Genomic DNA, 12,233 nt, shown 5'->3' on the forward strand with positions numbered 1-12,233 from the left:
GAAGAGTCCCAGTGCTGTGCTGTAGTTTCCCTATACTTCCTCATCTTGCCCCCTTCATACATGCCACATGGTTTTATTCCTTCCTTTACACAGGTGCTGATGAACCCATAGGTACTTAATCCTAAAGGTGTTTCATGGGTACTTAATCCTAAAGGTGTTGTTTTTTTTTTTTTAAATACAGTAATAGGGTCCCATTTACATGACAATGTTTTTCATTTCCCTTGATTGTACCCCACATTCAGGAATCACAAATGAAACCCACTGAAATGTGTGGTATGAATAAAGTCTTAATTTATGGAGATTAATGCTCCAGATTTTACAGATTAAGCAGCATGAAAGCTGGTACCAATCAGGAATCAAAGAAACCGTTCCTGAGGACACAGAAGTCCTCTTCAACAACGTCAGTTATTAAGAGGCTACATAAAAGCAGAAATGCTCCTGGATGTTTCCATTGTCTAAACATAAACTTTCAGCAGATCAGCCCCAGCAAGTAAAGGCACATCCTGGACTACCATGGGTCACGAGCTTTTCACCCAAAACAGAGATGTGAAACCTGACAGGTTTTGAAGAGCTCCCAAGTGCTCCATACCTTGAAAGTCAATCCCACAAAGATGGAGCCCAATCCGTTCCTGAGGGATCAGGTCATGATCTGTGTCTTTGAGACACTGGCCACTCAGGCTTCAGTTGACATGAGGTCAGAGATTTTAACTGTAAAATGCCTAAACCATTGAGAGACAGGACTAGCTGGATTTCCTAGGCCAACTAAGAATCCCTAAGCCTAGCTGGGAAAGTGACCACATCCACCTTTAAACACCAGGCTTGCAACTTAGCTGACGCTGGACCAATGAGGTAGTAGAGAGAGCTCACTAAAATGCTAATTAGGCAAAAACAGACGGTAAAGAAATAGCCAATCATCTATCGCCTGAGAGCACAGGGAGAGGGACAATGATCAGGATATAAACCAGAGCCCGCAACAGCAACCCCCTTTGGGTCCCCTCCCATTGTATGAGAGCTCTGTTTTCACTGTATTAACTCTTGCAAATGCACACTCTTCTGGTCCATGTTTATTAGGGCTCTAGCTGAGTTTTCACTGACTGTCCACCACTGCTGTTTGCCGCCTGGCAGACTCACCACTGAGTTCTACCCCTCCGGATCCGGCAGGGTGTCCACTGTACTTCTGATCCAGCAAAGTGCCTATTGCTGCTCCTGATCGGACTAAAGGCTCGCCATTGTTCCTGCACATCTAAGTGCCTGGGTTTGTCCTAATAGAACTGAACACTAGTCACTGGGTTCCACGGTTCTCTTCCGTGACCCACAGCTTCTAACAACACACCACATGGCCCAAGGTTCCATTCCTTGGAATCTGTGAGGCCAAGAACCCCAGGTCAGGGAACAAAAGGCTTGTCGCCATCTTGGGAGTGGCCTGCCACCATCTTAGGAGCTCTAAGAACAAGGATCCCCTGGTAACACCATCATAATCTTTAGGTAGATATCTGGGGGTCTGCACACTTAAACAGGTTGGTGAAATGTCACATCAGACACATGGCTGGGAGTTGGGGTTTTCTCCTCTGCTCTTAGCAGAACCTTGGTAACCTAATGATTACCCTCCCTCATGCCTCCGAATCCAGATCTACGAAAAAGGCACTGGTGATGGTGACTTTTTACGAAGCTCCAGCCCATGGTCACTCCCTGCAAAGCTCTGAACATGTGCATCCACAGGCCAGGCAGCGGGTGTCTACAAAGGCGGCCGAACTTGTGCTCTGCTTGGAGAGAGTAGAGGGCAGCAGCACAGTAGACAGCGTCTGGGACCTCAGGCCAGTTCCACAGCAGTTTAGGAAAGCAGGCGGCTCCAGGGGCTGGAGAAGTCGCCATGCTCTGGAAAGACCCTGGGTGCGGGTGGGAGAGAAAATTGAGCTGAGCAGCAGGAAGCCGGCTGAGTGAGGAACAGACACTCCCAATGCAGACAAAGGCAGGGTGCACTTCGCAGTAACACACTCTCCTCGCTGCCCAGTCCAGACCTGTTGCTCAAGTTCCTCTCTTGACTCAATCCTCTTGGCGAGGGTTTGGCACGGAATCAATGACCAGCAAAGCTTGGTAAGTGAAGAGCCCTACACTGCCCTGCCCCGCCCTCCAGGGCTGCACCGCGCCTCCGCTCGTGTCTCAATCAGGGGTTGCCATCTTGCAACCCCGCCACCCACTGTCCGGAAGCTGTGAAGGGACTACAACTCCCAGCATGCCCCGCCAGGCACGCACCGCCCTGTCCCTACCCTAGAACTGCGAACACCCCCAGCCCGTAGCGGGCCGCCATCGTGGACCCTCCGCCTTGGGACCAACAGCCGGGTAGCCGACCAGACACTGCAACTTCTCGAACGCCTGAAGATGGTTCCGCTCCCCGCCCCGCCCTTCCATGCATCCTAGCAGTTTCACCTTGGGGACGGAAAACTTGGCTCTTTCCAAATCTCTCCTGCTGTGGACACAGTGGAGCTAGGGCGGCTAGTTTCACCTTGTAATTGTGACATGCTGTCTCTCCAAGCTGCGGGCTTAGTGCATGTCATGTTCGAAGTTTGATTTCTGGCAGACCAACAAAGGGCTGGTCGCCTTTTAAGGCCTCGCTGCAGGGTTGCCATGGTTAGTTCCCCCGGCGGGAGTTGGTCTCGCCCAGCCGTTTTTCTTGCCTTGCCTCTCCCTCAGCCCCGCCCCCTCTCGCCCCTCCTCTGTCCTGCCCTAGGGGTGGTATAATGAGCCTGCCTTTCGGACATGCGCAGTGCTGCCCGTCCCCAGGACTGCGGCTAAAGGTCTTGCCTTTTCAGACATGTGCAGTGCAGCCCATCCTTAGGGGTTGGGTAATGGGTCCGTCCTTTCAGACATGCGCAGTGCACCAGTTCCTAGGGGTGGGGTAACCGCCTCGGACCGACCAGTTCTCAGGCTTCTTGGGATCCCCTCAAGAAGTCCCCTCGCGAGTGTCTGAAACTGTCAGTACACTGCCAGAAATGGAAACATCGTCTCCCTAGTCACCTGCCATTTGCCTTTTCCAAACTGCCATTTCCTCTGTTCTCTGGGCTGTCACAAATCCTCATCTGCACCCCAGGAGCGCCCCTTGTACTCCCGGTCAAGTGGCAGAACCCGCACCTGGGTTGGGCCTCCCACAGGGACGCTCCCGCCACTGTAATAAAGAGGAGAAAACCTCCCAGTGGAACGTCCTGACCATGTTACATCCAGTCATAAAACAGCCACAGGGAAGGGACTCCCTCAGTTGCTTTGAGAACCAGATCCACCACTTGTTTGACCCCACCTAGGCTGGTTCCCAGTCCTTGCAGTCCTAGTGTGGACCTCCCGGCCGTGATTAACGCAGGTCAGCAGGAGCAGAGTGCCCCATGGTCCCTCCCAACACATGAGATAAATTTGTGTGGTGATGTCAGGAACAGTGTCTGCCTTTCTGCCCTGAATAGGGCTCCCCTGGAAAATCGTGTAATGTGTCTTTTTAAATACCTCCTTTGGACCACTTTTAATAGTTTGCTGATAAACAAATGATCATTCTCTGAATTCATGTTTCCATTAAGTTTTTCAGGTTAAGTATTGCACGACTACACGCTTCTGATGCTGTCATAGGCACAGCCTCAGCTCCGTGCATGGTGGACCCACAAGAACAGAATCTCCATGGGGCATCTTTGTGGGGCATCCATATTACTGCAGGATTTGGAAGAAACAAATTTAAATAACTTCTAAGATGAAAAAAATTGAACATTTAAGACAAGGCAGAAAAGTCATCTGCCTTTAATAACTGTCATCTGTGCCTCACATGTCAGACTTTCTCCAAAAAAAAACTCTAAGGAGAACTTACTTCCATTCTTATAAATAGTAAAAGTTATAAATCATATCAAGTCAATTGGAAGTCGTGCCCTGCTAGTTTCCAAAATCACAATATGGCCTTAGTATTGTTTTATTTGTATTTTTGAGGTGGGGGTTGTGAACCTTTGGATATAAAAATTTAGGTTTTTGAACAATTTTTGTCAGTTTTCATATATTAGTTGTTGACCTACTTTTATACCCCATCTAATTCTTCTGTCTCCTCTCCTTCTCAGATTCAATCATTCTGCTCGTCTCTAAGGCTCTGTTTATCTTCTTTAAATTTTGTTGATTTACTTTTGTACCCCATTTAATTTTTTTCTGTCTTTCCTCTTTTCTCAAACTCAATCATCCAACAGGTCGGTAAAGCTCTGTTCATTTTATTTAAACTTTTTTTTTACTTCTACCTTCAGATTGGATAATTTCTATTGCTGTATCTTCTGTTTCTAATCTATAGCTATGCTCAAAATTATTATTTTTATTCTTATTTTTCTATTTGGCTATTTTTCATTTCTCTGCTGAGGTTCCACATCTGTTAATTTATGAGAATATTTTCTTTGCCCACATGAGCATGCTTATAATAGCTGCCTTTAAATTCTTGTCTGCTGATTATATCTTGGATATCTTGGAGAGGCCTACTGCCTGCTTTTTATCTCGCATATGTATTACATTTTCACATGTCTTCATGCATCTCATAAATTTTAAAAAGCTACACTAGAGACTGTATACAAGAGTTACAGAGACTCTAGATTCTGTTATGTCCCTTTGAAGAGTGTTGATTTTTAAAGAGGGTGTTAATTGGGCTGGATTCTGACTTCAATACTTATCTCTAATATGGAGGGCACAGCTGAAATATCAGTTTTTATATACACGTATCTCATATATGTATTATATATAGAAGTGTTTTTATAAATATATATAATATTTTACCCAGGATTCATCATTTTTCTCTCTGAGAGTGTTAGTTTAACTAGCTACTTCACCATCAGTGGAAGCCAGAACCTTAGTTTTGATTTTTGGATTTAATATAAATGAAATTATATATTATGGATACGTTTACATCAATTTTCAATGCAATATTATATTTGTGATATTCATTTATGCTGTTGCAGATACCTATAATCCTTTTTTTTTTGTTTTTTTTTTTTGAGATGGAGTCTCACTTTTTTGCCAGGCTGGAGTGCAGTGGCATGATACCTGCTCACTGCAACCTTCACCTCCTGAGTTCAAGTGATTATCCTGCCTCAGCCTCCTGAGTAGGTGGGACTACAGGCATGTGCCACCACTCCCAGCTAATTTCTGTATTTTTAGTAGAGACGGGGTTTCACCAGGTTGGCCAGGATGGTCTCGATCTTTTGACCTCATGATCTGCCTCCTTCAGCCTCCCAAAGTGCTGGGGTTACAAGTGTGAGCCACTGTGCCCAGCCAACCCATTCATTTTAAAAAGTCCTTTTTTATATTCTGGTTAAATATACACAAAGTTAACCATTTTAACAATTTTTCAATGTGCAACTCAGAGGAATTAATCACACTCACATTGTTCTGCAACCATCATCCACATTCATAGGGAATTTTATTCATTTTGCAAAACTGAAACTCTGTTAAACAACAGCCCCCCTTTACCTTCCTTTTGGCCCCTGGGAACTACTCTTCTACTTTGAGTTTCTGTGAATGGAACTACCATAAGTACCTCATATGAGTGGAATCATACAATATAGTTCAGAAATCATGAGGAAGAATAATACACACTGTATAACATGTTTATTAACTTAAATAAACACAGAGATCATAAGGATGATAGAGAAAGAGAAAAAAGCAAAAGCAGTTAGAAGAATGTGCTATATTTATGACTATGGTGTCTCAAGTTCCAGAGCAGAAGGCCCCTGCTCCAGAAACAGGTCTGGTCATGGTGGAGCTGGGAGCCCAGTACAGCTGTCTGACTCCCAAAGCCCATGCTCAGCCCAAACGTCACTGAGCCCTGAGGCACTCTGCCCCTGCCAGCCCAGGCACTCAGTGGCTGTGAGATACACTATGGCCTCTTCTTAGTCTTGAGGGTGTTGCTTGCTTACTGGGATGGAGGCTCAGCTGACAGAACAAGTAGGAGCTTCAGGAAATAGTGGCAGCTGTGAGGCTATCAGGAGCCACACCTCAGGCTTCCCAGTGCCTGCCTAGGGATCCCCATGCAACAGGGCCTAATATTGGCCAGTGATGAGCACAGACACCAGCCCTGTTGGTGGTGGCTGAGAGAGGTCCTGGTGAAACGTGTCGAGGTCTTTGCAGAGGAGAATGGAGATATATAAGTTCCACATCCTAAACCAAGCTTGTCCATCCCATGGCCCATGAGGTGCGTGCAGCCCAGGATGGCTTTGAATGTCACCCAACACAAATTCATAAACTTTCTTAAAATTTTATTTTTTTCTGCGAATTTTTAGCTCACCAGCAGTTGTTACTGTTAGTGTATTTTATGTGTGGTCCAATGAAATTCTTCTTTCAATGTGGCCTAGGGAAGCCAAAAGATTGGACACCCCTGTACAGAAAAAAATATGATCTGCTTCATTATCAAACTTCTGTTCAGAGCCTCATGACCTTCAGTTCAGACAGATGCTGTCATCTTTCTCCAGGCCACAGTGTACCTGAGAGCCACAGAAAACTTCTGTTCCGCAGTTCTTCATGGGAGTGGCTATGGGGAAGAACCTATTAACTCTGCCCATACACCTGATCTTTTGTGGTTCAGCTGGTCTTCCATGCAGGGATGTGGCTGCTTTCTTTAGAGGGGACGGGCTCTACCTTTTGCCATACACAGGTGTGTGTCAGCTGTGGTGGTGTTAGTTGGTCAGGTCAGCCTAGCCACAGACCCTGAGGTGAGTGATAAGATGCCAGGAATGGTGGACTGGGCTGGGCACTCTCCCAATCTTCAGGTTTCTAGATGGCCCCCTAAACAGCATGAATGAGTCATGGAGGTCCTGGACCTGAACTGGGGCAGTGAACTTGTCCTCAGGTCTTCAGGGTGCAGGTGTTGACGGTGACATGGAAGAGAAGGCTGGTCCCTAGGTCACCAGCAGAGCTGTCAGGCAGGGCCCAGCAGAGCACTCAGATGGTGGGAGCTCAAGGGCAGATCATAGGCCTGTGAGGGCTGGGCTCGCAGAAAGGCTCCAGGCCATGGCTAAAATCATCACATGGGAGGAGGGCAGCTGTGCTGCTGGCCTGTCCCAGAGAACGCAGGGCCCCTTCAGGTGGAGAGTGGAGGCAGATAGATGCCGGGTACATTGTCCACTCATGGTTTTCTCCCACGGGAACAGCAGCAGTATCCACCGGGCTGTGTGACGGTGCCTGGTCACCCATTGCCTACCTGGCTCAGCAGTGGCCATGGCAGTAGCAGCAGTGGTGATGGCAGTGGGGGCCCCAGGACAGAATGCAGACCTCTGCAAGGCTGGCATCTCAGAAGACCACTGGGCAGCAGCCAAAATTCCTGGGTGCAGGCAGAGCAGCTGTGCTCCAGGGCTGTCACTGGTGAGCCTTGCCCCAATCCCTTGGAGGGTGCAGTGAAGACTGAGAGCTGTGGGCCTATGTCCCACTCACACTTCCATCCTGCAGAGCCAGCCGTGGATTTCACTGCTGGGTGCACGAAGGTGTCCAGGCTCCATGCTTCCTTGCAGGCCTGGTGGCAGCAGTGGTAGCACCCACTGTGACTGCAAGGGGAACCTCAGGGAGTATCACTTGCCTCTGGGGGCTGAGCTCTCAGAAGAGCACTGGGCCAGAGCCAAAATGCTCAGGCAGGGACAGGTCATCTCACTATGGTCCAGGCAGTGGGGAAGACAGGCCCTGTCTAATGGGACTCATTTATCTCACAAGTCTCTAAGTCTCTGTTTATTTTTCTTCAAATTTTTATGTTTCTTTTCTTCAGACTAGATAATTTCTATGGCTCTGTCTTTTATTTTTTGAGGTTCTAATCAGCTGATAAGCTCAACAATATTTTTTTCATCTTACCTTTCTTTCTATTATTTTATAATTTCTGTTTCTCTGCTGAGGCTCCATATTTGTTTATTCATTATGAGAATTTTTTAAGCTCCTTGAACATATTTATAATTGCTGTTTTCAAATCCTTGTTGGCTAACTGAAATGTCTTGGATATCTTGGGGATCATTTCTACTGCCTGTTTTTTATCTTGTGTTTTGGTGACACAAAAAAGAGGTCCTGTTTCTTCATACGTCTTTTACATTTTAATACATTTTAACGTTATGTACTAGAAACTATAAATGACAGTTGTTGAGATTTTGGATTCCATTGTGTTTTTCTGAAGAGTACTGTTATATTTCTAGAATGAAGTTAACTTGGCTGGACTCAACTCCAATCCCCACATCCCTTACAGTGGGCAAAGCTAAAATTATCATTTAATTTTTACCCATATCATGTCATATGTATTGTATGTATGTATGTTTGTATATTACTACATGTAATATTTTATCAAGAATTTATTATTTTTTTGTGAGTGTGTTAGTTCCACAAGTTATTCCACCCTTACATGAAGACAGAAACTGAAAGTTGTTCGCTTTTTGAATTTTTAATAAATGAGATTAGATAGTATGCATATTTTTAATCTGGTTGAATTTATGCAAGATTATATTTGTCATGTTTATCCATCTCATTTCATGTACATATAATTTGCTCATTATTCACCAATAATACATTTGGTAATATGATATAAAAATAAAAAATGTCCGAAGTTATAGTTATTCTTTAACTTTGGTTTTATTGATGAGGACTGGCACCAGACAATGCACCTGGGCAAGGTTACTGAAGAAAATGAGCTCACTCATTACCAAGTTTAGGACCCATCTGCTGCTACTCTACTTTTCCAGGAATTAGGTAAATTCAGTTTTCTCTTTGGTGACTCTCATTTCTACTAATCCCAGAGCCAACTGGCTTACTTCTACAGGTAACATGACAATAATGAGTCCAGTGGGCCATGAAATGACAGCACTTATGCTTTATAACCATGTCCCTGGGACAAAAATTCATATACACAGAATGACTCCAAGACAAACCTCGGTATCTGTTTCTTAGCTTCATTACTGATGAGTACTGAAGACTCAGGTGGAAAATTGAAGGAGGCAGAATTTTATCAATGAGTTCTGTAATTTTCTCATGATTTTTCTCTCGGATTTCAATGAATTATAACTAATTGGTAGGTGTTTCTAGATAAAATATTTATATTATGAACAGATAAGTTTATAGATTTGTGTAAGAAAATGTGTAATTTTGTAATGTTATACTGTAATTGCAATTTCATTTGACTATTTCTCATTTTACAACAAATTGTGCATTTATGAAAATTTTTATCTCAAGACAAAATATGAGCGAATTTATAATGATTTAATATGTTTAAGTTTGAAGATATTTTAATATATTCTAATATTTAGAATTGTTTGAATAATCATGTGACAAACCAAAATTTTAAAATATTTTACAATAATGGTATTTTAGCAGATGACCATAAGGAACATTATGTTTAATTGTATTAGAGTAATTGCTAATAAACAAGTCAGATTTTTTTTTCTACCACAAAACTATCTAAAAACATTACCTTTGTCTGTGTCTGCTGTAACTCTGTAGGGTGACTGAATACCTTGTATGCATGAAGACTGGTGATATTAAGAATGATTTTAAATATTTTCTTATATTCAGTTTAATATTTTGTATTTTGTAAATGATCTAAAACTCATAAAATGTTATATGTATTAACTTGTATGAGATTGTTTAGTGTTTGAGAATAATTTGCAAACTTGAATGACAGCATTTCCTCATTATAAAAATTATCCTTGACATTTAGTAACTCTACTTTTTCTCAGAAATTTTCAAATCTTGGTTAGCTCAATAAAACATATATTTACAAACAGTGACAGGTATATTTTAATGTAAATGTTTGAATTCACAAATTAATGTTTTCTGTATTCAGTAGGATTACTGTCTTCTAGTATCGATATGTTCTTAGAATGGAAGGCAGAGATGATGAAATTTGGATACTATTAAAAACAAAAAGGAATAAAATAATGATAGAAATTGTCCATTTGTGGCTCATGTGGGCATCAAACCTTAAGAAACTTTATCAGTGGAAAATTTCCTGTTCCTGATCACAATTTTAAGTTTTGACTTAAAAAATTTCATGTTAAAAGCTCTACATTTCATAGAGGAGGAAGGCCTTCTGATATGATGAATCTGAACTGATCTTGCTCAGGGTTCCTGAGCACGAAGGACATGTCCTCCATTCCTTTCCTAATACAATATTTTACACAGGACATGTCCTCCATTCCTTTCCTAATACAATATTTTACACAGTTCACATGACTCTCATCTTCTTGTTACTTTGATACTCAGAGATGTGATGGTAAAAGACCTTAGTGACTTTAGAGGAAAAAAAGGTGTTCTATTTTGCTCATATGATTTTGGGTTTGTTGGTCAGAAAAATGTATTTGCACACAGGATGTTAAGGTTTCCAAAAATTTATAGCACAAGATTTGTGATGAAGCCCCTCCAGCGTTTTTCTGTCTGCTGCCTCTACAGCCACAGGTCTGCCCAGGCTTTTCTTACATGAGCTGAGAATAAAATGTCTGGAGATCATGAATGCTGTTAGTAAGCATTGTGCTTTCAGCTGCACCTTACTGTAAGTTAAATTTCCAGTGAGTAGTACGTGCATTTCACTTTGTCAATGGTATCTGGAACTTGTCATAATAATTATTTTACTATTTGTACATTGTACAAACAATTTTCCTGGAAGTGTTCGAGCTGGGAAAGATTATCCCCTTTCCCGGTGATGCCAGCTGTGTTTCTCAGGTTAACAACTATTGTCACTGAAAACAAACCCTCTTCCCTCTGAAAAGATATCTGCAATTCTCCTAATCACATTGTGCTGTTGAGGAATGGTTATATGTTTTATAATGCAGCTCATAGAATATGATGAAAGTAATGATAAATATGACACTGATTATTATATTAAAACATAGGATGCTATTTTATGATTGGTATTTATACTTAAATGTATGTCAGGCAGAATGCAATGCACTATATTAAAATGGGATCACTCATGAAATACTAGAGCATTAAATATTAAATATTAAAGATAAGAAAATGGGTTTTATCAAACTTTATATGGTTCAACATAACATTTTCTAATGCAAAAACCATTGGGTTTGTATTGTGTCTTTCTGTCTTACTTTACAATTTTTACTCAGACATCGGATCTTAGCCCATAAAGTCTTTGATGAGTCTGTGATGCCTCGTCTATTTAGTGGTGCTGTTTTCTCTAACATTTCTGTGACTGTGCACATGACTTAGGGTTTCCTCTACTAAAAACAGACTAAGATGAAATGAGAATAACGAAGATGAACTTGATCTGCATTATCTGTCTCTAAGAGTGCTCAGGACCTTCACCCCAAGTCCAAGGACAAACTCAGTGCTCCTAGCAATCTGAGGGGTAAATTCGGATTTGTACACATTTATGGTATTAGATAGGACCCAATTTTTTTTATATTCAAATAACCCATATGACTTCTATGAGTTTTTCTTCTGTTCTATTTCTCCCATGTCTATGTAATGTTTTTGGATGTCATGATTTTTTTATTTTTTTTTTTTTTTTTTTTTTTTGGTGAGGTTGTGAGATTCATAAAATAAACATACAGGGCAAAAAGATGAGTTTAAAATTTAAAAAGACAAGAAAAAACTTTTTTAAAAGTGTTTTTTAGGTTTTTTATTTAGCACTGAGGGAGCTCAAGGACAGATCATAAGCCTGTGAGGGCTGGGCTCACAGAAAGTCCCCAGGCCACAGCTAAAATGATCACATGGGAGGAGGGCAGCTGTGCTGTTGGTTTGTCCCAGGGAAGGCAGGGCCCCCTCAGAGGGAGCAGTGGAGGCAGGCCGTATTTCATAACTGTAAATTACTTAACTATAAAAACAAAGTGTTTTATAATTATAAAATATTTAGATTCTTAAATATATGTTAGAACCATAGTCCTCCCCAGTCTAGGCTCAGCACCAATGCCTTCCAGTGAAATGCCCATTTCACTGGAAAAGGAGGCCATATGAAGATCTGAGAGAAACATCCCTTTTTTACAGAGTGAAGGACATAAATTAGAAATGGTGATCTGGATATTCCTTGGACTAAGAGAAGAAAATACTTAAAATTATCTGCATTACTTTGTTCTTACTTTTACATCTTTTGATACATGGCCTGTGATATATGCAGGATAATAGTAAGAATGATTCTGATATATAGTTATTAAGTAATTCCACATACATTAGTAGTGTATGCTCAAATTGTGTTACATTTATATTGGATTGTACACCTTAAGATGTGGAGATCATTGGGCTTTTAAGTCAATATTCTCTTGGAG

General features: G+C 42.0%; 1 pseudogene across 1 annotated transcript; it reads left to right on the plus strand.

Moving 5' to 3' along the window:
* The first annotated feature begins 611 nt into the window (after nt 1-611).
* Nucleotides 612-3,889, plus strand: LOC105553126 (annotated as a pseudogene). The gene is made up of 4 exons (XR_001008104.1): nt 612-694; nt 1,629-1,896; nt 2,273-2,628; nt 3,561-3,889. The product of XR_001008104.1 is annotated as an uncharacterized LOC105553126 (transcript).
* Nucleotides 3,890-12,233: the final 8,344 nt, after the last annotated feature.

This window comes from Mandrillus leucophaeus, unplaced genomic scaffold (genome assembly GCF_000951045.1).
Source record: "Mandrillus leucophaeus isolate KB7577 unplaced genomic scaffold, Mleu.le_1.0 Scaffold1162, whole genome shotgun sequence".
Classification (NCBI taxonomy): Eukaryota; Metazoa; Chordata; class Mammalia; order Primates; family Cercopithecidae; genus Mandrillus; species Mandrillus leucophaeus.